This window comes from Puntigrus tetrazona, chromosome 6, assembly GCF_018831695.1.
Source record: "Puntigrus tetrazona isolate hp1 chromosome 6, ASM1883169v1, whole genome shotgun sequence".
NCBI lineage: Eukaryota > Metazoa > Chordata > Actinopteri > Cypriniformes > Cyprinidae > Puntigrus > Puntigrus tetrazona.
Window position 1 is genome coordinate 21658620 of NC_056704.1, and position 22206 is coordinate 21680825.

A 22206-nucleotide genomic window follows, 5' to 3' on the forward strand; every position below is an offset into this window, starting at 1 on the left:
TGAAACTTTCTGTTCCGTCTCAGATCAGTAATTAGGCTGAGGTTTCACTCTGTTGGCAGTTTAAATTGGCTCCTGCCCTCATTTTGCTACTTAACTAGACGTCAATGTCCAATGCACAGATCTTAACGGCAGCATATCTGGTTAGCTCTTTGTTGAATTACTTGCCATTTAGCGGATGCTGTTCACATCATAAAAAAAAAAGTACAGGCCTCTATATGAAGCCATTTGTGGTTATGTACCCAGCTGAAAGGCACAGTGGTTCTCTCAGGGATTGTGAAGTTCATGGGTCTCAAAGGTCTCTGTGATCAAAGCATCAGGCTTTTGCCACTGGACAAAGCCTCTGGTGTACCCCCTCTCAATTTGCATTTGTTCCATTAATGAATAAATGAATTGTGTGGCCCTTTGACACCGCCATGCTCACATTCTCAAACATGGTAAAGATGTTTTAATGTTTAAAACACAGAAATTCCTTTCTACGATTTCAGTGAATAATAATTTTAATTTGTGTTTAAGCTATTTTGATATATATTTATATATATATATATATATATATATATATATATATATATATATATATATATATATATATATATTACATTTAAATATCTAAATAAAATTTTATAAAAATATAAATATTTACATTTTAATATCTAAATACAATTTTATTAAAAAATATATGTATCTGGCTGTCTCTGTGATTTATCGAAAAGGAGGTCCCTTCTCTGTAGTGGTTTTTGATGTTTTTCATTCTCCTCTCACACTTTTTCCATGGCCCATTTTCCACTCGTGAGTTCCAGCAGGCGGGATTAGAGAGAGAGATTAAAGTCAAACCTGCTGCTTGTGGTCCAAAACTACTGCAAACCTCCTACTGTAGAATAGATGATACGTGCATCTATACCCCCTTCAAACATGTGCATTTCTCTTTCTCTTTCTCTGTCCATAGAGAAACAAACATCTGTTCATAGGCCGGGGAGACACCCGTTTTCATTTTGTCAGCTGAACGAGGACACCAAAGCACACCTACCCTGAGGGCCACTGGTATCATGTGTCACCTGTTTAAACAGATAACTCAATTTTTAACAATTTTCAAAAATCATGTTTTTTTTCGTTGTGCATTCAATTTAATTTCAATCAAACTGTAATTGTTGTTTTTCTTTACTGTTAAAAATAACAGAAAAATGCAGCCAACTAACACAATAAAACATGCTAAGATTATGATAAAATATAATAAAAACTGATTTTTGAAAATGAAAAATACTGAGATATGTTTTTGGAAATAAACCGATTGCACGGACGACATCACACTTGTGTTAAAATAGAAACTTAATTCATGTTATTTATGAATAAACATATTGTTATTAATATGCAAGCCAAAGTTGCTTGATTGTTTATAATGTCAAAAAATGTAAACCATTTTATAATAAAGAAATAAGTTTCCAATTGTATTCAATTTTATATGTATACTAAAGCAAAGCAGTAAACAGTATGCTATATAGGCCTTGTTAAGATAATTACAAAATGCTATGAAAAGCATGAAGACATTAAGATTAACATCATGATTGAATTATGTTACGCTATTGTAAAAAAGTGCAAGAGATTACAAAAATGTTTTTTGTTTTTTTTCTTTCTGTCTCATCTTGGCCAAGTCAATGTTATATGCAAGGTTATTATATGTTTTTTTTTTTTTTTTTTAGTATAGAAATGCTTTTTCGTAAACTGCATTTTTCTCCGTTTTCGTGTCGTGACCCTTGCGCTTTACCAGCTTTACCAGCTTCTCTAAGACATCTATATCACACAGTGAGAAAAACAGCTGAGTCGCTCCGCTTCCCCCTCCCCTCCACCCCAGACTGTTTTCCATCGACATCCTCCCTTCCCCCACCCTTCCTCACTCTTTGTTCGCGTTCTGTCCTCTCCGCTTGTTGCCACCCAACACCGTTTCCGGCACTCTGATTGGCCGATTTGATGTTAGAGGCGGAGCTACTGATGCAGCGCTGACATTTTGTCAGTTCGGCGAGAGCTTACGGTGTCAGTAGAAGAGCTTCCGAGAAAGCGGTCGACACGCGGGCCTTTAAAGCTGCTCTTTCTCGATTAAAATCCCCTGAATTTCGCCCTTAGAACAGCGAGGAGAAAATACGAACTAGATTATTCGTGTCGTAAAAGAAAGGATTGAATCAAAACACAGGGCTGTGTTCTTTCTTCTGTCGTGTCGCCTTTCTTCCTCCTTCCTGTTTCTTTTGTTTATGTCCTGCAGTGTTCTGCTGCACGGCGGAGAATACACCGTTGACCGCGAATAAACGATAGAGCGAATCGAGATAAACGAAAGACAGAAAAAAAACTATTACGGCCGTTTCGTCCCTTTTCATCCGTCTACACGTCTGTGGTGTCCAGCTGGACCAGGAGCGAGAGTCTAATGCCCCGGAGGATGAGCCCAGCCATCGAGGGGATGCAGACAGAGCCGCAGGGGTTTTTGGGAAAGGGTGCTCCTTGAGCCCTTTGTGCACCAGGTAGGGGACACTCGTGTGTGCTCCGCTTTGGGAGCAGACGATATGCAAGCCCCTCATCCCCGGGAGCACCAGTTTTACAAGAGCCTCCCTGCGGCTATGCGGAAGTTCACACCGCAATATAGAGGTAAGTAGCTACCAATGTGACGTCTCATTCCGTTTTCCTGGCTATTAAAGCCATTCTGTTCTTTTTCATCTCTCTCTTTGGCCTACCATGTGATATTTGTCGGTGTGTTAGACTGTAAAAAATATTCTTGTTAAATGAAGGCCAGCAGTGCTGCTGTGTTTCCGTCTTAACGCTATTACCCTCAAGGTGGCGCTGCTGTTATGAGTTCTTAAAGGGACAGTTCACCCCCCAAAAGAAAATTGTGCTGTTATTTGCTCACCTTCATGTTGTTCCAAATTCTGGTGTCTGTCTGTGGAATCGAAACAGAGACACCTGCTCATGTTAACTGTCGTTTACAATAAAAGTGAACGGTTACGTCCATCACCATTAGTTTCAATTTATTCAAATATTCTTATAAATAGTCTTTGTAAATGTCCCGTTAAGGTAAGGCCCCTAAAAGGTAAGTTATTGGAAGACTGTACATTGGTTATCGCACACACCAAAGTGTCAGGCTTTCGTTTGAAGATACCTGAATGTGGAGCGCTTCCCAGGTTAACATACTTGAAAAGCAAGGCGCAATGGCAAATGTTTTTTTTTCCCGGACCTAGAGACTGCTGACATGGCATCATAGACTGCCTCCCACACACTTGTGGTTTGAAAATTTGCTGTCATTCCTGAAGAGACACCCTGAAAAACAAGTTCAACCGGCTTTTTTTGTCTATGTCCACCTGTCTCATTTTTCTTCTCTCTGTTCTTTCAAAATATACACAGACACAGAGACCGGTTTGGATGCTCATTGCAGCATCCATGCACTTTAAATATCCTGTTTTCCAGTGTGATAAGTGTGCAGGGTATATGTTCTTTATTAGGTGAGGTTGGGGTCATGGGAGTAATGTTGAAGCTTGGGCATCTTTGTGGTTGTTTATGGTGTCTTGAAATCCATTTCTTTTTAAGTAATAATAGGAAGTTATTGTCAATATATACTGATTGCCTGTTTTAATATTCTGAGTTGGAAGTCTAGGCTAGGGAAGTCTATATATATATATATATATTTAAATGCTCAAAAAAAATATAATTTTCTGTAATAAAAAATGCTCAAAGAAATATATTTTTCTGTAATAAAAAATGCTGATTATTTTTTGTTCTGTCTTTTAAAAAGTATTGTATTAAATTGTTGGCATTTTTTATTTTGATATTAAAAATACTAGAATAATGTTATTGAGAGTGAGAATAAAAACACTAACATTAAGACATAAAAATATATTTAAGTATTCTTTTAATATTCTATCTCTGTTTATATATCTGAATTTTAAATGAACGTTTTCATGACCTTTTGTCTTGAAACTCTCTATTTTTTCAGAATAACAGATTTCTTTATTTATCTATTTCTTTATTTATCTGTTGTGTATTTTTTTGAGGGCTGTCCGCTGGGTTCATAATATATTCTTGCAATTCTTGTGATATTTACATGTGATGCCTTCATTTTTGCCAGCTTTTGATGCATTGTGCTTTATGGATGCTCTTGAATTTGAGTTATGACGTGATATTTGACAATAAATAGTGTTGGTTTCATCACATCTTTAGCCTCGTGTCATTTGTTTTCCTTCTTGTGTCGCTTTGATTGAACGGACATTTGATGTGGTGTGCTGTGACACACTCAGAAAACTGATCCAGTGAAGCCGCTCCTGTACATTGGCTGTTGTTTGATAGACTTCTCTCTCTTCCCAACCCTTAGTATTCTTTGCTTCATCTCTCTCTTTTCCAAAAATTTCTCTCTCGTTTGTTTGTTATGGATTGTGTGATTCCTATCAGGTTAGGAGCAGCCCGTGCTGTCGGCTCAGTAGCTTTTGTTAAAGACTGGCGAGCTTTTAAGCACAAAAAAGAGAAGTGGGTAAGAGATGTTAAAGATTTCCCAGACAGTTTACTTTAAGCTCGGATCTCTGACTACTTCCTGTTTGCTGAAGTGAAGTTATTATGATTTCACCTCTGACCTCATTCTTTTTCCTTTTTTTTTTCCCCACTCTCCAATTCTATCTTTCTCATCTCTTGCAGGTGTGGTGTCGGTGAGTTTCGAGGAGGATGAGGAAGGAAATCTGTGTCTTATTGCGTACCCTCTGCACAGTGAGCTTGGGGACTTGGAAAATGTGGACCCCTCGGCAGATCTGGAACCCAACAACAAAATAAAATGGGTCAGTAAGATGCTGCTGGACAATGAGGGCTACAGCAAGGACCGGTCCAGACACTCTCGGAAGGACAAGGACAAGAGGTGAGGGGATGGTAACATCTGATTGTGCAGACTTCCTAGCAATTTACATAATAGATGCAAAAAATAGTCAATAATTAGTTGTTAGAATAGTTAATCAGTTTTAACTGTGATTAAAATGGTATGTAATTTGGCAAATTCAACAGATTTTAACACGTGGACAAATGCAATAGACTTACACTGAATAAGACCAGAATATAATAGATATAAAGGCATCCAATCAACAAATAGAGCTCAGTGATTTATTGAAATAATTAAATCAGAATCGCAGTTTGGCTTACTGCGATTATCAAATCACAAAGGCTGCTATTTAATTAAATTTATGTAACTGTTTGGAGTGTGTTCATTGGCACACACAGCTCATGAAAATATTTTACTGCGTCTCAGAGCAGCTATTAATGTTGTAATAAGTTATTTTAATAAGCGATTATTTTATTAAATGTTATTCTCTTTACATTCAAATAAAATAATCATTTGAATAATTCTATAGTTATATATTGATGTATAATGAAACTTTGCAGCCCAAAAAAAACTTTCAATCACAATTATTTTCCACCAGCTCTTTCCAGTTCAGCTCTAAATCTCTGCTAAATCCAAATAACTGCTTAGCAATGTGCTAAAAAACACCAAATTGCACCAATGTGACAACCACCTATTACATTGTAGCACAATTACGCGTGAATAAACTCATGTAAAAAAATGTGTATCTAGATGAAAATGTAGCTGTTTACCAGAGACTGCAGGGACACAATACTAATGAATCTTGTACTGTTCCTTTTAGATCGAGTAGCAGATTTTCAGTTAGCGGTCTTGAGCTTTAATGGCCACAATACCCCACATCTCTCGAATAATACTAGCCTGTGTTCTCTTGTAATAATGGCCCTGCTCAGTACTTGTCTGACTCAATGAGAATGTGACCCATCGTAGCGCCCTTGTCGTAATGAGGAGGCGCTGAGCGCACTGACCCACAGAACACCCAGCTGGGCAGAGCAGATGCACTCTCAGCTGCTGGCAGTCGGACTGCTTCAAATGTGTGTTTTGAGCCAAAGTTTAGCAAGAGGTTATGCAACCAGCGTAGCTTTGTGACTTAGAAGTGACCTCAGTGTGACTGGGGAAGGGGTGAAAGGCCAGATAAGAGGCATTTGTTCTTTGTGCGGGGTTTAGGATTTTAGGAATCATGGGTATTAACCCACCTCAACAAGCCATATGACTTGTGGGGTGTTGTTTATGTCTGTAGCACAAAATGGCACAGGACGAGTAAAACTCAAACTTTAGATCTTTTAAAACAAGTTCTACCAAGTTGGCTGTAGTCTGTCTGTCAGTCTGACCCGCCTCTGTCGTCCCCAGTGTCAAACGTGAGGAAGAGCTGGAGTGGCTCAAGCAGGCCGAGGTGTTCTACTACAGCCTGGAGAGGAGCAATGCTGCTGGCCCTCAGCTCAAGCACAACCCCTGGAGCCTCAAGTGCCACCAACAACACCTGCAGAGAATGAAGGAGAACGCGAAACACCGCAACCAATACAGTATCCTTCAATTCTGCCAACAACCAACTAAAGTGTGTCGGTCTAGTGCAGTTTACTGCTTACTGTAAATATACATAAATGGCACCGTTCAAACATTTTTGCTCAGTAAGGTTTAACCTAATCTTGTTTTTCTTTTTTCTTTTTTTAACTAAATATGTTCAATTGGTTTGTGTCTCAAATAAATGCTTTTTATTCGTCAAAGTATCCTGGGGAAAAAAAGTTTGTTGCAAATATAATGCTGCACAATCGTTTTCAACACTGAAAAAAAGAAATGTATCTTGAGCAAAAGAATCTGCATATTAGAATAATTAGACCTTTATTTATAAAATATTATATGTTAATGTCTGTCTATAATAAATATATATTATTTATGATAGTTTATAATATGAAAAAAAAAATCTAAATTATGCTATGTAATATGTAAAAAAAAAATTAATTCCAAGAAATTTCTAATTATATACAAAATGTATTTAAATAAATGTACACTCTAAAGAAACCTTTTTCCAAATTTTAAGTCACTAAAAATATATATGAAAATCACTGCTTAGTGATGTATTCTATTCATACTGCACAACAAAAACACAAAACATTAAAAAGCTTAAATAGCACATAATAAAGCTTGTATTGCTGTGCAGATTTACCATTAGAATTACAATTGCGAGGGAAGTGGATAAAACAGGCCAATTAATTATGCAGAAAAACAAAGCCTAATTTTAGAGAAGTGCCGAAAAGAAAGGAAAATCTACATTTCCCTTAACCCAGAACTTCCCATCAGAATTCATCCTGTTGGAGAACCTGACGTGGCGCTACACAGTCCCATGCGTGCTTGATCTGAAGATGGGCACAAGGCAGCATGGCGACGACGCCTCTGAAGAGAAGAAGGCCGTCCAGATCCGCAAGTGTCAGCAAAGTACATCCGCCAGCATCGGAGTGCGCCTCTGCGGCATGCAGGCTAGTGCAACTCTTAAACGTAATTCCATAATATTAGAAGCACTTAAAGGCAATGTTTTATTCACACGCTCCTCTTTCTTTGCTTTCCTCCAGGTCTACCATTCAGACACAGGGCAGCTCATGTTCATGAACAAGTACCACGGCCGTAAGCTGACCTTGTCTGGCTTCAAAGAGGCCATCTTTCAGTTCTTCCACGACGGGAGGCGCCTGAGACGCGAGCTCCTGTCTCCGGTGCTGCGGAGGCTCCGAGACATGCAGGCGGCCCTGGAGGCCTGCGAAAGCTACCGCTTTTACTCCAGTTCGCTCTTGATAATATACGACGGAGACCCTCCCCGACCTCGCCACTCCGCAGAGGATGGGCTTTCGGAAGAGGAAGAGGACGAGGAGGAGGAGGAGGATGAGGAAGAAGAGGAGGAGGAGGAGGAAGAAGAAGAGGAGGGTGGTGCTTTTGGATTCCCTCATGGTGCAGGTGCGGCCAGCAGCGGTAGCAACAGCGGTGCTTGTGGCGGCTCCGGCGGCTCTGCTGTGGTGCGACGCATGGCCAGACCAGACGGCCCGGTGGTGGACGTTCGCATGATTGACTTTGCTCACACCACGTGTCGGCACTACGGCGAGGACAGTGTAGTCCACGAAGGCCAGGATAGCGGTTACATCTTCGGATTGGAGAACCTCATCACCATCATCTCGCAACTAGAAGACCACAGCACAGATTAAACCCCAGCTTCGATTAAACCAGCATGGCGTTGAAACGGGAAAATGTTTCTTTCTCTTTCTTCTCTTTTTCTTTTGAGACGTTCAGCTCTCAAAGCTCCACCTGTTCGGTTGTTTGTTTGTTTTTTTTTTGTGTTGTAGAGGATTAAAAAGGGTCAAGAAGCTAACGTCAAGTCGTGCTCCCTCTGTGTTCAGTAGCTTTACTCACTTCCCCTGATGTACTGTTACAGTGTTGCTGCCGTTTCCCGTTTTGTTCTATTTATTGAGGAATGGTTATTTACCGAAAAGGACCTAACTTTGTTCCCGTCCTCATTCCTTGACAAGGTTCTGGAACTTTGAGTAGCTTGAGAGCACTCCTTGTTGGATGGTGGTGAAAAGAAAGACTGTTAACGCTCTACAGCACCCTCCCCTTGCACCTTTACCCATCGTCCAGAGACAACTATATTCAGATAGTTAGTTGACATACAGAGACTATAATAAAGCTTTATTTATTTGTCATATTTCCTAAATAAACTAAAAAGAAAAAAAGTGAATGGAGCTTCGAAAACTACATTCCATGTTATTAATGTTACAATAATGATATTAATAAATATTATTATTTGACATGTTCAGATACCTCTATCTTATATCTGTTGTACACGGTATGTTGGAGGAAAAATAAAGAGTTTGTGTTAAACTCTGGTCTCAGACTGTGATTTGTTTGGGGGTTTTAAAGCAAGATGTGCTTGTATATCAACTTACAGCGAGTCTCTAAAACCCAGTTTGGGTCTTGGATTTGCTAAATAAAAAGTAGTGCAATAAAAATAATTAAAGGGATGCTTTGCCCCAAAATGAATATTCTGTGATTCATTACTCACCTTCATGTCGTTCCAAACCTGTAAGACTTTAGTTCATCACAAGATATTTTTGATGAGATTCAAGAGTAGTCTGACCCTCCGTGAACAGCAAGGGACCAACCACGATCAAGGCGCAGAAACCTGAGTAAGGACATTAAAATAATCCATGTGAAATCAGTGCTGCAACTGTAACCGTACACATATCCATGCAAACTTTATAAAAAAATTAACAATGCTTTACAATGTGGTAGTTCTCTTAGAGTGCTCTTGAATTTAATAAGTCTTAATTTTGTGTTCCGAAGATCAACGAATGTCATACACATTTGGAACAACGCAAGAGTGAGAAATTAATGACAGTATTTACATTTTTGGGTGAACTTTTCTTTTGAAAATTCAAATTCTGTCTTTATTCACTCCAAACCTCTATGACTTTCTCTATGACAAAATGATTTGGTTTTAACATTCTTCAAAACTTCTACACTGGCGTTCCACAAAATAATGATGAATTTTTAGTAACACTTTAGTTTAGAAACCAATTCTCACTTGCTTATTAGCATATATGCTGTTCATTAGTACCTTTAAAGTACATAGTAGTGCCTTATTCTGCACGACCATACTCTATATCCCTTAATCCTACCTTAACAACTAGCAAGAGTAAGCAGCAAATTATCTTACAGATCTTACAGAGGTAATAGTTGTAGATAGTAGTTAGTTAATATCGATAATTGGTATCAAAACTAAAGCGTAACTAAATGTTAATTATTGTGTAAACTATCCATTTAAGAGCTTACTCGATTTTCTTTAGGTTTCACAGTCGTCATAAAGAGATCGGAAAAACACTCTACATTATCACAGGTTTAAAGGATGCTAATGTCTTGGCCTGTGTGAAAATTTTAACACAAGGTGTCCTGACCGAGTGTCCTGGCCTTTTCCTCTTTACTGGCTGTTTGAGAGTTTAGACGCTTGTCTAGGTTACAAATAGGCCTGTATCACAGTCACACAATGACGCACATGTAAAACAGGCATGCATTATCAACAGCACTCCTTAAGATTGGAGCTAGTAGTATGGTTGTTTTTTTTAAATCTGTGAATATTTAGAATGAAATATTCAATTCATAATAATATCAGTTAATGAATCATTAGAACGATTTTTGAAAGATCATGTGACATTGAATGGAGTAATGCTAAAAGTTGAAATATATTAAAGTAAAAATCTTTCATTTTAAATTGTAGTTTTACTGTATTTCTGCTTAGAGAGTATGTGTATAAAAAAAAACATTATTCCCAACCTTTGATCAGCAATATAATAACATTTCATACTCAAATGGACTCTAATGTCTTTTTGATTTAGTGAATTGTGGTCCACGAACAGTTGGTCCAAAACTAAGGGGCTTCAGATGCCAAATGATTGGCTTTATAGGATTTGAGTTGGGTATGGTTGTTATATCTGCTTTATCCCGTGTCTCAGCGGACATGATGTAACATGAGCTCCAGTGTCAATAGAAATGTAAAAGATTACTGGTCAACGCATGTATACAAGTGTTGTGTGATTTAGCATGTTTTTTTTGTCTGAATGTTTGTCAGTATAGTTTAGCATCACCTATTCTCCAGAACAGCGGTTGCTATGGCAACGGAGCTGTTTGGTAATACTGAAATTGCTATATTTTTAGCTCTTTTCTCTAGCACTGGGGATCATGTGTTGGCCTACATACGCTAATTACGCCTCCTTTAAAATGTCAGACAAATATCAAATGAATTCATCCCCAGTCTCAAACATATGGGGGGTATGTTCAGCTTACATAATTACTGGTTTGAAGTATGCAGCTGGTTCGTTTAGAGAGCTAACATTTGCATGCTCTTTATAGGTACTCAGCTGTGCTCTGTTTTAGTTCAATTCATTCTATTCTACCTTTGTTCTCTCTGTGTTCCCAAGAATAGAGCATTGTTAGGGCAAAGCATTGCTTGCTTTCTTTGTCTTTTTCTCTGAACTGAGTCACACCTTTTGAAATCACATTTATACGCACACACATTTGTAAATATTTATTCTGTCATTATCCTTGATCCATTATCCATATGACTTTCCAAGTGCCAGTGTGAGACACTTTTGATAGACAAATTGGTTTTTCATAAAGTAAAGAAAGTTATATAACATGTATAAAACAAAGAAATAAATGTGTAAGTTATATATAAGCTATATGTCCTTATTTTTAAAAAGGAATTATTTTTTTACTTATTTTATATTATAAAAATGTAGTAAGATTGCTTACATTTTATAAAATTAATATTTTTAATAAATAATACATTTAAATACAGTTAATACATTTAAATAGAAGACAATTAAAACAGATATGTATAATTTACAATGAACAAAACTTACAAGAAAATATAAGCATTTTCTATGATCTATCTATGATTTATTTATATTCAACATTTTTTTTTTGTTTTTATAGCTTAAACACAATGCAGTAGTTCAAACACATTGTTATTAACACATTACATTGAGCCCTATTTTAATGCAATTTTACAGTATGCTAAAATAGAAAATAGCATTTTTAGAAAATGTTTGGTAATTAGCTTTATTTATAACCTAAAATGAAATTCATGATTTACCGCAAAATAAAGTCGTTTTGCTATGTAACAATTAGTAATATAGAAAATGAGCTTAATAAAAACATAGTAAATAAAATTAAATTATTAAAAAATAATAATAATTTTGTCACTCATTTAATTAAAATATATTATGCTAAAATATAATTTACAATTTACGTTTCTCTAGGGGTATTTGGACCTCATTGATGTGCAGAGAGAGAATAATTTCAAATTTCTTTAGGTATCCATTAAGGTTTAGTATTCCTTTCTTATGTGAAAGGTCATTTTAGAAAAGGGAATTTGAAGAGTGATCCTGTATGTGTTATCAGTGTGACTGTCAGTTTAGCATCTGGGTCATTTATAGAGGTCACTTCATCAGCTTTACACTTATTGGAAATCAATATTTCATCCCATTCCAGTTTCACTGAAAGCATGTTCGTGGCCATGATACTTCATACGAAGCGTTCAAACAGGTGAGAAAAAGACATTAGCATTGCTTCACTAGCCAACATCGCTTTACAGGTAGCGACTAACAAAGGAAAAAGAAATGTCTTTTCTAAAAATTCAAGGGGACTAAGACATAAACACGCCATGACAGGGCCAGCCGTAGGGTCATGACTGTCCCTTAGTGTTTGACCACTGTTTCAGAGAGTGAGAAAAACCAGGCCAAGAAAGAATTAGAATCTTACATAAGCGCCGTCATGACGTAAACGCCGCTCCCATATAGCATGAGCCGGACTGTGTTGACTTCATTCACTGACTGCGCTGTCAACATGTGTTTAATCAGGCCTGCCAATTACACTAACAAGATCAGCTAAATCTATTCACGACGTGTTCCTGATCAGATATATTGACCTGGCTTATTTCATTAAAATAGCTTAGAGTCAGGTGATTCTGTTTGTGCAGAAAACTCTTTGAAAGAGCTCTGTTGCTCTGCTTGTTAATTATTTGAGAAGTGCATGAAAAAGATAGAGGAATGCATTTAAATTCCTGTCCCAGTCTTATTACTATGTTGTGTGTGTATTGTAATGAGAATATTCTGCCAAACCAGTTTAGCCCAGCTGAACCCCCCCACGGGCAGAAAGATAGGTCAAGGTTGACTAAGTGTTGTTTTTACATAACTGATGCTCTTTGTTGTCCACCAAAAAATGTGAAAAATTTCTAAAAACATGAAGAAAATGGAAGGATGGTATGGTATGAAGCAGTTTTCAGACAAAGAGGTCATATATATATATATATATATATATATATATATATATATATATATATATATATATATATATAGGTGAAACACCTGTTTAAAAGAAAAAAATTCTGATTTTTTACAGTGTTCTGTTAAATAAAACCTTGATATTTATGACATTTATAAAGTGGTTTGCAATAGCCAAATATTCATAACCTAAAATTCTATCATTTACTCATGTTCATTTTATTTACACATTTACAACCTATTTATTTATTAATGTATTTAAACCGGTTGTGAGGGGGAAATGATCAGTTTTCGTAGTTCAGCGTAGTTTATATATTATTGGATGATATATTCAGATAAATTGCTACTACAATCCACTTTTTAATCAAAAAGAGATTTTCTCTTTTTTGCTCAGAAAATAATAGTATGCGGGTTCGAAATTATACAAATACGATAAATAATGATAGAGTTTTCATTTTTGTCTGAACTCTTCCTTTGTAAACCCGGGCCGAACGGCAGTGAAGCTTGTGAAAGGCAGTGAATGTTCAGTAGCCTTGATGTAACAAGGATGATGTAACAATGTCTCAAGCATTTGTAAAGTATTCTGGTGGACTGTTGAGTGTATTCAGAGGCATGCAGCTAGTCTCCTGTGTTTAATAGTTCTGAGAAAATATGTCGGGTGGCATTCTCACAGTTTTGCTTATTGGCATTTTAAGGAGAAATGATAAAAAAGACATTTGAAAATGCATCGACTTCCCATGATTCTAGTATTGTGCTCTTGGTTTATGAATCGGCTGAGTTGTAAAGCCCTCTGTCTACTGAAGCATTCTTTCCTCAGCTGTCCTGACATAACACCTCTATAACTAACAGTATTTATAGATGCATCTAAATATAAGGAAAAAACGTTATTCTGAAAAAGGCTGTGCGCTGGGCAAAATGGCTCTGACATTTGATGATAATGCATCAGTTTATCTCAGTAGTCTCTTGACGGTATCTGTTTAGTGATTGTGTCTGAGCAGAGTTTACTCTGTCTAAAAAGGTTTGTCATGCCTCATCAAAGGCTTAGGGATCATATCTCTGACCTGCTAAATAAATGAGGGTGTCACTTAAGTAAATGTCTCTGGATGTTGGAAAATACCATGCGCTCCAGGTCAGCGAGTTTCCAAAAAACTTAATTGGTTTTACATCATTAAAGCGGCACAGGGAAAAAACTATACAATGGCTTTCACAATCTTTGTAACATCTTAAGTAAAAATATCTCGCCTGTTGCACTGTAACAATCATTATTAGAGTATATTTGACAAGAAAATTTCTGAATGAAATAATGTTTCTCCACATTTAATTGCACTTTCTTAATTTTTTTAATTATTTACAAATAATCAAAATATTAAATGTCAGCGCATTAAAAGGAAAGACTTAAGCCACGATGACCAGCAAAATATTCATTTGTACTGGTGCCTGGCATTATCCAAGTGCTTATAAGATATTAAAACGGAGAACCAACTGTTGTGAGTAAAACAACTTTCATAATGGCAGTTTGATTCCTAAAAAGTTTAATCAAATAAGTTAACTTCAGCCGTTTATGTAAAGCACTGAAATAAGGATGAAGCTCGGCAATTCGGGTCTCTCATATTGTAAACCAAACCCAGGTGGATCAGATGAGCCAACTGAAATGTCACATAATCCATAAAATAAATCACATAACCCTCAGCGCAGCTAGCACCTGAAGAATTTAGATCCTGCGGTATGTCAACAGCCTCTGAAAATAGCAGCCCGAATGGACTATATCTCACTGAGAAATGGAAACACCATAAAAATAAATGAAGCGGAAGGCCTCGGTGTACGTGAAAATAAACATTTTGGGAAATATTCATTTCCTCCGCTTATGTATCATGCCTCTTTTTTTTTCTCAGTCCAGATCCCACATCCTTCAATCTACCTGAGATGCGCGTACACATTTTTGTCCTTTTTTGCCTTGTACGACACGACACTGAGATTGAAAATGCCAAGAAAAAACGAATAGCTGGGTGAGAAGCGTGCGTGATTTCTGTGGTATTTGTTTGGCCTCACCTCCGTGTTATCTCACAGTTCGCTGACCGTTATATAACCCAGTCTGAACAAGTATCTCTTTATTAAAGCACAGACGGCGGCTCATCTCTAACCAGCACAAGCACACCACAACAGAATCAGCCGCCGTGGGCATAAATGTGTATATAGTACTGAGCAAAAAGCCATGTGTTCTCTGCTCTGTCATTTGTTCAGTCCCGGTTGGTGTGAACGTTAGTACGGCTCAGTGGTTATGTGTGTCAGACTGGTCTGCATCAGCTGCAGACACCAGACGAGGACAATCTGCTGTCATAATCACATTATACCCATTCAACAAATCGGTTCCGATGAACTACATTTGTTTAAAAAAGGTCAGTTAAATAATTCTCAAGTTTTAAATTTTGTTGTGATGTGAATTGCATCCGCTCATAAAAAGTATGCTTATATAATAACATAAAATGAATCAAATGATATCAGAAACAATGTGAATCAGCTTGTTTTCAAATCAAAACATAATTTCACAAAATTGTACTAGACTAAAAAGCGCTGAAATGGAACTGGTATGATGGTGTCAAATGATAATGTTCGTATATGAAAATCTAAAAACTGGCAATATGATTATGTCCAAAAATCATGGTATTATCATAGGCTTATATGCCCAAATAATCATGGTGTGATTTCCAAAAACTACCTTAGCATCATAGTACTTCTTTCTTGCAGTTATGTCCTTGTGGCAACAGGTTTTCCAGGAATCAAGAACCTCCAGATTTCTGATGAAGGGATGCCCTCTGTCGGTTATTTGTGTCAAGTAACTTATATTAAACGGAAATGTGTTATTTTAAAAAAAACGGACGTGAATTTGAACCTTTCAGTTAGCACAGACACGAACAACTTACCACTAAATCTATATAGCTAAACACTGATAGGCTATGTTGTGCTTCTTGACTGTGGGTCTTGTGTTCTAACTGAACGTATTTTGTGTTAAACTATAGTACTAAACCATACACATTACACTAAGGTTTATTTTTGTAAAGAATAAGGCAATCTGTCAATCTCATTAGTGGCTTGACGAAACGCAAAATTAGCTAATAATGGCAAAAACAATAATACAAATACATGAGTCATTTTAATCTAAATATAATAGGTGGTGCTGAAAAGAACAGAACATTCTTGTGTCCTTTTGTATACTAAATTGTATAATCATTTAAATACATACAATTAAAAATTCTTTCCCTAGCATAAATTCAGAAATCAACCGCAGTAATTTCTATAAAAAAAATCTTTAAATTCTTTTTGGAACATAAACGATTCTGGTTTGTCAGTTTTGGTCTGCGCTGAGAAAAGTAACAGTTAACACATGACACCATATACGTTCGAGACACAACGTCTACGTCTGAAAACCCACATTTTAGAAACCTAAATGTCTTTCACATAAAAACTTTTACATAAAAAAACATCATAACTGCAAAATAGTTTTTTTATAATCAGATAATATTAGAGACAACTTCCGGGCCACTAATCCCGCCCATTACGCCCATACACTACTCTGTTTCCATCCAACCCGCTATTTCTGTGTCACGGATACTGACGTGTATTTGTGCTCTGGGTGATGACGTGTCCTGAACACGCTCCTCATAGAGCTGCTGACCGGTGCTCGCTAACCGCTAGACTGGGACCATCATCGGAGGGGGACACCATGGCCAGTGAGTCGTCGTGATTACTACTTTACTTTGTGTCTATTTAAAACGAGTTTAAAGCGTTCTGAAGCTATAAACGACTGCTATCTTATTAATAACTGTCTAGCTTAAACGCTTCTTCATTCATAGATTAGCAACTGTCAGAATCTTACTTCATTGTTTTATTGTCAAGTTTACAAAACACGCATTTTATATATAAGTATATTTCGTCTAAAATGTGACTTTAATGGTTACATTTGTAATGGTACTCGTTTTAAAGCGATCATAACCAGCTAGTACTTGGACAGTAAACTAGCCTGGTCACAAATGCATGTGGTGTTTATTTTCTACCGCATAGACGTCGTGTGCTTTTTAAACGTGTAAAGTTCTATATATTGCACACAAGTAATTTAACTAGAAGCATGGTGCATACTTAAAATATAGCGCAAAAATGATTAAAAAGTCTGCTACCGTCGATAAATGGACAGATGAGGTTTTGATCTTGTTACTCAAAACTGGGGTTTTCTTCTTGGATTGAATGATGACGTTGCAAGACGGACAGATTCAAGTAACTTGTTTGAATTCCAGTCATTCTAAAGCCACGTCGCCTAGCATGACCAAGACCTCTTAGGATAGTAACGTTGTTTTATTTTAGGTTTACGACTGTAAACCTAACTGCATTGCTTTTTTTTTCTTTTACAGTCAAATTCCTAGAGGTGATAAAGCCATTCTGTGCGGTTTTACCGGAGATTCAGAAACCAGAGAGGAGGGTATGCAGTTTGATCACATCACATTTTTGCTTTGCTTGTCCTTGCGGCGCATTAGATATACTAACTCTTTGAATCTCTCCCCTGCAGATTCAGTTTAGAGAAAAAGTGTTATGGACCGCAATCACTCTGTTCATCTTTCTGGTGTGTTGCCAGGTAGGTTCACTCTGCTTAAACTCCTGAGCTCGCTGAAGGGCTGCTGATGATCAACAAAATCATTCTTCTGCATTTATAAACCGGTCAAACCAAACATTACCATATTTGTATGTGTTTTATTTGCTGTGGGAGACCATAAATGAATGTCTGAATGATCTCACGGTGATCTCTGCCTCTCAGATTCCTCTTTTGGAATTATGTCTTCAGACTCCGCAGATCCCTTTTACTGGATGAGAGTGATCCTGGCATCCAACAGAGGTGTGTGTACCCGAATCAGTCATCCCCTGCTGACCGAAGACGAATGATTTAATCAAGCATCAGTGGCAGATTGACAACAGTTGCATAGCATGTTATAATTTAATTTAATTAATGGGGGTGATTTTGGGTAATTTATATCTGACAAAAATTTAATTTATACTCAATTTATAAAGCCACTCAATTAAAACATGTGTGTGTTTTATATTAATTATGAGTCTTTCAAATTTCAATTTTAAAATTAATTTAAAAGTTTAAATAAAAGTTGAATAATGTGTGTTTCAGGTACTCTGATGGAGTTGGGTATCTCTCCCATTGTGACCTCTGGTCTGATCATGCAGCTGCTGGCTGGAGCAAAAATCATTGAGGTTGGAGACACACCTAAAGATAGAGCTCTTTTCAATGGAGCTCAGAAACGTAAGACATATTATAACATTCTATTCCATGGGGAGGGGGGTGTAAATAAATCTAACTTTTATGTATAGTATTATTATTAAGTCACGTCATTGATTGATGCTAACGGGAAGGTCTAATGCAGCTCCCAGTGGGGAAACCCATCTTAATGTCATAATTGCATTTGTTTTAAGATATCTAACTGTGAGATCTTTTCACCAGTTTTTGGTATGATCATCACCATTGGCCAGGCTATCGTGTACGTGATGACTGGGATGTATGGAGACCCTTCAGAGATGGGTGCTGGAATCTGCCTCCTCATCATCATCCAAGTAAATTCTATGTCAAATATTTAGACATTTTAGTCATTTAGGCACCGACAAATTTCTTCAGCTGATAACATCGTTCTGCCATTTAACAGATATCGTTCAGATCCAAACAAATGTCATTTTAAAGGACATTTTCCATTTTCAGTCTATATTCTGTCAATTAAATTTTTAGCACCACTCATTCTAGATATTAACAATTCGACATTTGAAAGACATATAGGATCTGTGTTTGCCTTATGGAACCATTTCTCTTTCTAGTTTCCTTCAAGTTATTGGACTTTGATCCGTCTATCGTAGTGACCTTTGCAGGCATTGTTTAAAATAATCTTGTCTGTTTGTATTCGTATCTGCTATCTATGCAAATGAGCGTCATTATAAAAAGACTGACTGATCAACATCTTCGATCTCTTCAGTCTTATCTTGTGATTTGTTTTGTGAAGAACATTATGCATTATCCTAATTAGGCTATGCCTTAGTTAATATTGTTTTGTATATTCTTTTGCAGTTGTTCGTGGTCGGTCTGATCGTGTTGCTGCTGGATGAGTTACTGCAAAGGAGTTACTGAGATTGGGCTCCGTATCTCTCTCTTCATCGCACCAACATCTGTGAGACAATCGTATGGAAGGCATTCAGCCCAACCACAGTCAACACAGGAAGAGGTTTGTGTTCAGGATGTATCATCTTGTTTTGAAACATGTTGTGATGTCTTCTGTCGTGCTGACTTAATTTTCTTTGTGTACATACAGGTACTGAGTTTGAGGGAGCCATTATTGCTCTGTTCCACCTGCTGGCCACTCGCACTGATAAAGTGCGAGCTCTGAAGAGAGGCCTTCTACAGACAGAACCTGCCCAACCTCATGAACCTCATCGCTACAGTTTTTGTCTTTGCGGTGGTCATATACTTTCAGGTTAGTGGGTTATTGCATGAAAGTGTTATACTGTAGTGATATAAGAAGCACCGCGCACAGAGATTTAGTTGCTAAATGCAACAAATTCATATGATCTGCTTTGGCTCGGTGCAATTATAAAACAACAAAGCCTACGATTTAATCCAACGCATGCAGGTCTGTCTCTGCACTGTATGCGACCCTCTGTGTTTTAAAATGCAAGCTGCTCGTGAGTCACAGAATGCTGTTCCACAAACTCTGCATCTGCTCATGGTTTGGGTCACTTATAATGTGCATTTGCTTCAACATCCTCCTATACCTGCTATAAGAAGTGCTTGTAAATTGGCTGCGGGTTTTGCTTTTGAAAATGAAGATAAGTCAATATTATTGCTGTAATTTTACAGTTTTTACTTTTTGTATACTATTTTTATTTTTTTTTCAAACCGTGACACACTACCTTCACAGTTTTCCAGTTGATAGCTTGAATATTGCAGTTTCATTATACATTTTCCAAATTGTAAATGTGATAATTTACCGTATTTGTGACTTATGTTGCCTAATTAAAAGCTGGCAAGGGGTAACAGATGAAAATTAACTATTGGGGCTAACTTTGACTTATTTGCAGTATTTTACTGCTGGTTAATAAGCACTGCCCTGTTAAATAAAATGACTGAGACTACATTTCAAATATTATATGCTAAAAATGTTATTTCTTGTTCCACAGGGCTTCAGAGTTGACCTTCCTATCAAATCTGCACGTTACCGTGGTCAGTACAACACGTATCCCATCAAGCTATTCTACACCTCCAACATTCCATCATCCTGCAGTCTGCACTGGTGTCCAACCTTTACGTCATCTCTCAAATGCTCTCCACTCGCTTCAGTGGGAACTTTTGGTTAATCTACTGGGAACATGGTCGGTAAGTAACTTGTTTAAACTTTGCCATATTGTGATGTCAGAACTCAAAAGCCTTCCATGTCCAACACAACATTCAAAATATAATTATTACGATAATTGGCAAAAGCTGCTTCTTTTCAAATATTTATTTGTATAGATTCGAATCGGAGTTATGTTAGAAATTGTCCTGGCACTTATAATCTCTATCACTGCAGTAGGCAGGTGGTGAATGTTTATTACATTTGAAATATGGACATTTATCTTTTCAAATGCGTGGATTTGCCACAGGGCCTCACCTAAACTTGCTTGAATGCTTGCATACATTACATGAAGTCTAGACTAGTTAGTGCATTCTTTCTCATTCGAATGAAATGCCCTGGGACCCTGATTATGTAAATTATGTATATTCCACCAGGTGAAGTTGCAGTTTGAAATTACATGACCATTTGAAAGCTATTCATTTAATTTTGCGTATCAGACTTTTTTTTTAAAATAATTGGTGCGCCTATAAAATGTTTTTTTTTTTTTTTTTTTTTGGTTGACAGGATACCTCAAGAAGTGGAGGGCCGGCTCGTGCTTATCAGTAGGTGGTCTGTGTTACCTCTCTCCCCAGAGTCCTTGGCACAGTATTGGAGGATCCAGTCCATGCCATCATTTACATCATCTTTATGCTGGGATCCTGTGCCTTCTTTTCTAAGACCTGGATAGAAGTGTCTGGATCCTCTGCCAAAGATGTAAGAGCATTGGTCTGTTCCTGCTTATCAATTACACTGAGCTGCATTGCACAGTCGACTTATGGCATATCTTCACTTTGTTACTTAGGTCGCCAAACAGCTAAAAGAACAGCAGATGGTCATGAGGGGACACAGAGAAACTTCTATGGTCCATGAACTCAACAGGTAATACATACAGAGCATTTAAAGTTAATTGGAGTATAATTGAATCAAACAGAATAACTAAAGCTTTCTTTAAATCCACATTTAGGTACATCCCCACAGCTGCAGCTTTCGGAGGCCTATGTATAGGTGGTCTCTCAGTCATGGCCGACTTCCTAGGGCCATCGGATCAGGAACTGGAATCTTGTTGGCACGTCACTATCATTTACCAGTACTTTGAGATCTTTGTGAAAGAACAGAGGCGAAGTGGGCAGTATGGGTGCTCTTCTCTTTTAGCATGGCCCTCTGACCACATCAGATTGACCCGAACTGAGGTTAAGTTCTTTTATATGGTTTCTTTTAACGCACAAATTCAGTATCACGGATCCACTCTGTGCGTCTGATCCTGATCTGACTTCTTATCAGAGTTTCAGAGTGAATTGAATTCCGTTCTCTTGGGAAAAATATGGCAGCTTGATATCTCAGTATTAAGCATGGGAATGTAACAATTCTTCATTTTCACACTTAAATTTCCCAAGTCAGTATCTATATCGGTGTTCCTGATTCCATGTAATTCCATTCAGTTATGCATAATAGAAGTAATATGTCCAAACTTGATCAGCCATTGATACTCCCAGAACTAAATGTGTCTTGGTATGTGTGTTTGATGAGTTGGTACGCAAATGTTATATCATGGCAATGGTTCAGTGGTTGATTTGAGTGTAAATAAAACTATTTTACAGTGTATGTGTGGGTATGTACATTTGTCTGTGGCATTTTGTGTGGATTGAGTGTGTGATAATATGGGATTGATTGTTAAATTTGCCCAAGGTTATCAATGACATTTCTTTGAGATTTCTGTATTGGATTTGTTCAAATATTGCCAGCAGAGTTTCTATTATTTATGATGTTTTTTTCCTATATTTACAAGCTGTTATAAAACAGTTCTGTGTGTACTTCAGTCACACTACTATTTCTATTACTGACCCCTTTAGTTTCTACTTAGCTGTGGTTTTCTTTTAGTGGACCAAATGCTACAGAAACTGCCTGTTAATGAATATGCCAGTGTTGATATGAGCGGATGTGGTTTGTAAAAGAAGAATGCTTCATGTGTTGTTTTCTTTACACAGGCCAAGTATTAAAATGTTGAGAATACACTTTTGGAGTTTTGTTCTTTGTCAATTTTAAGCATTTTTAAGCACAGTTTTCTAAAGATGTTGTTGGCTCAAGACAAAAGACTGTTATTGTAGTCTTAAGA

General features: G+C 37.2%; 1 protein-coding gene and 2 pseudogenes across 8 annotated transcripts in view; 2 read left to right on the top strand and 1 right to left on the bottom strand.

Moving 5' to 3' along the window:
- foxp1b (forkhead box P1b) overlaps positions 1-22206 on the bottom strand; it is a 529351-nt gene that overhangs the window by 262835 nt on the left and 244310 nt on the right. The window lies entirely within an intron of this gene.
- LOC122347019 lies at positions 2005-8728 on the top strand (annotated as a pseudogene).
- On the top strand, positions 16326-21268 carry LOC122347043 (annotated as a pseudogene).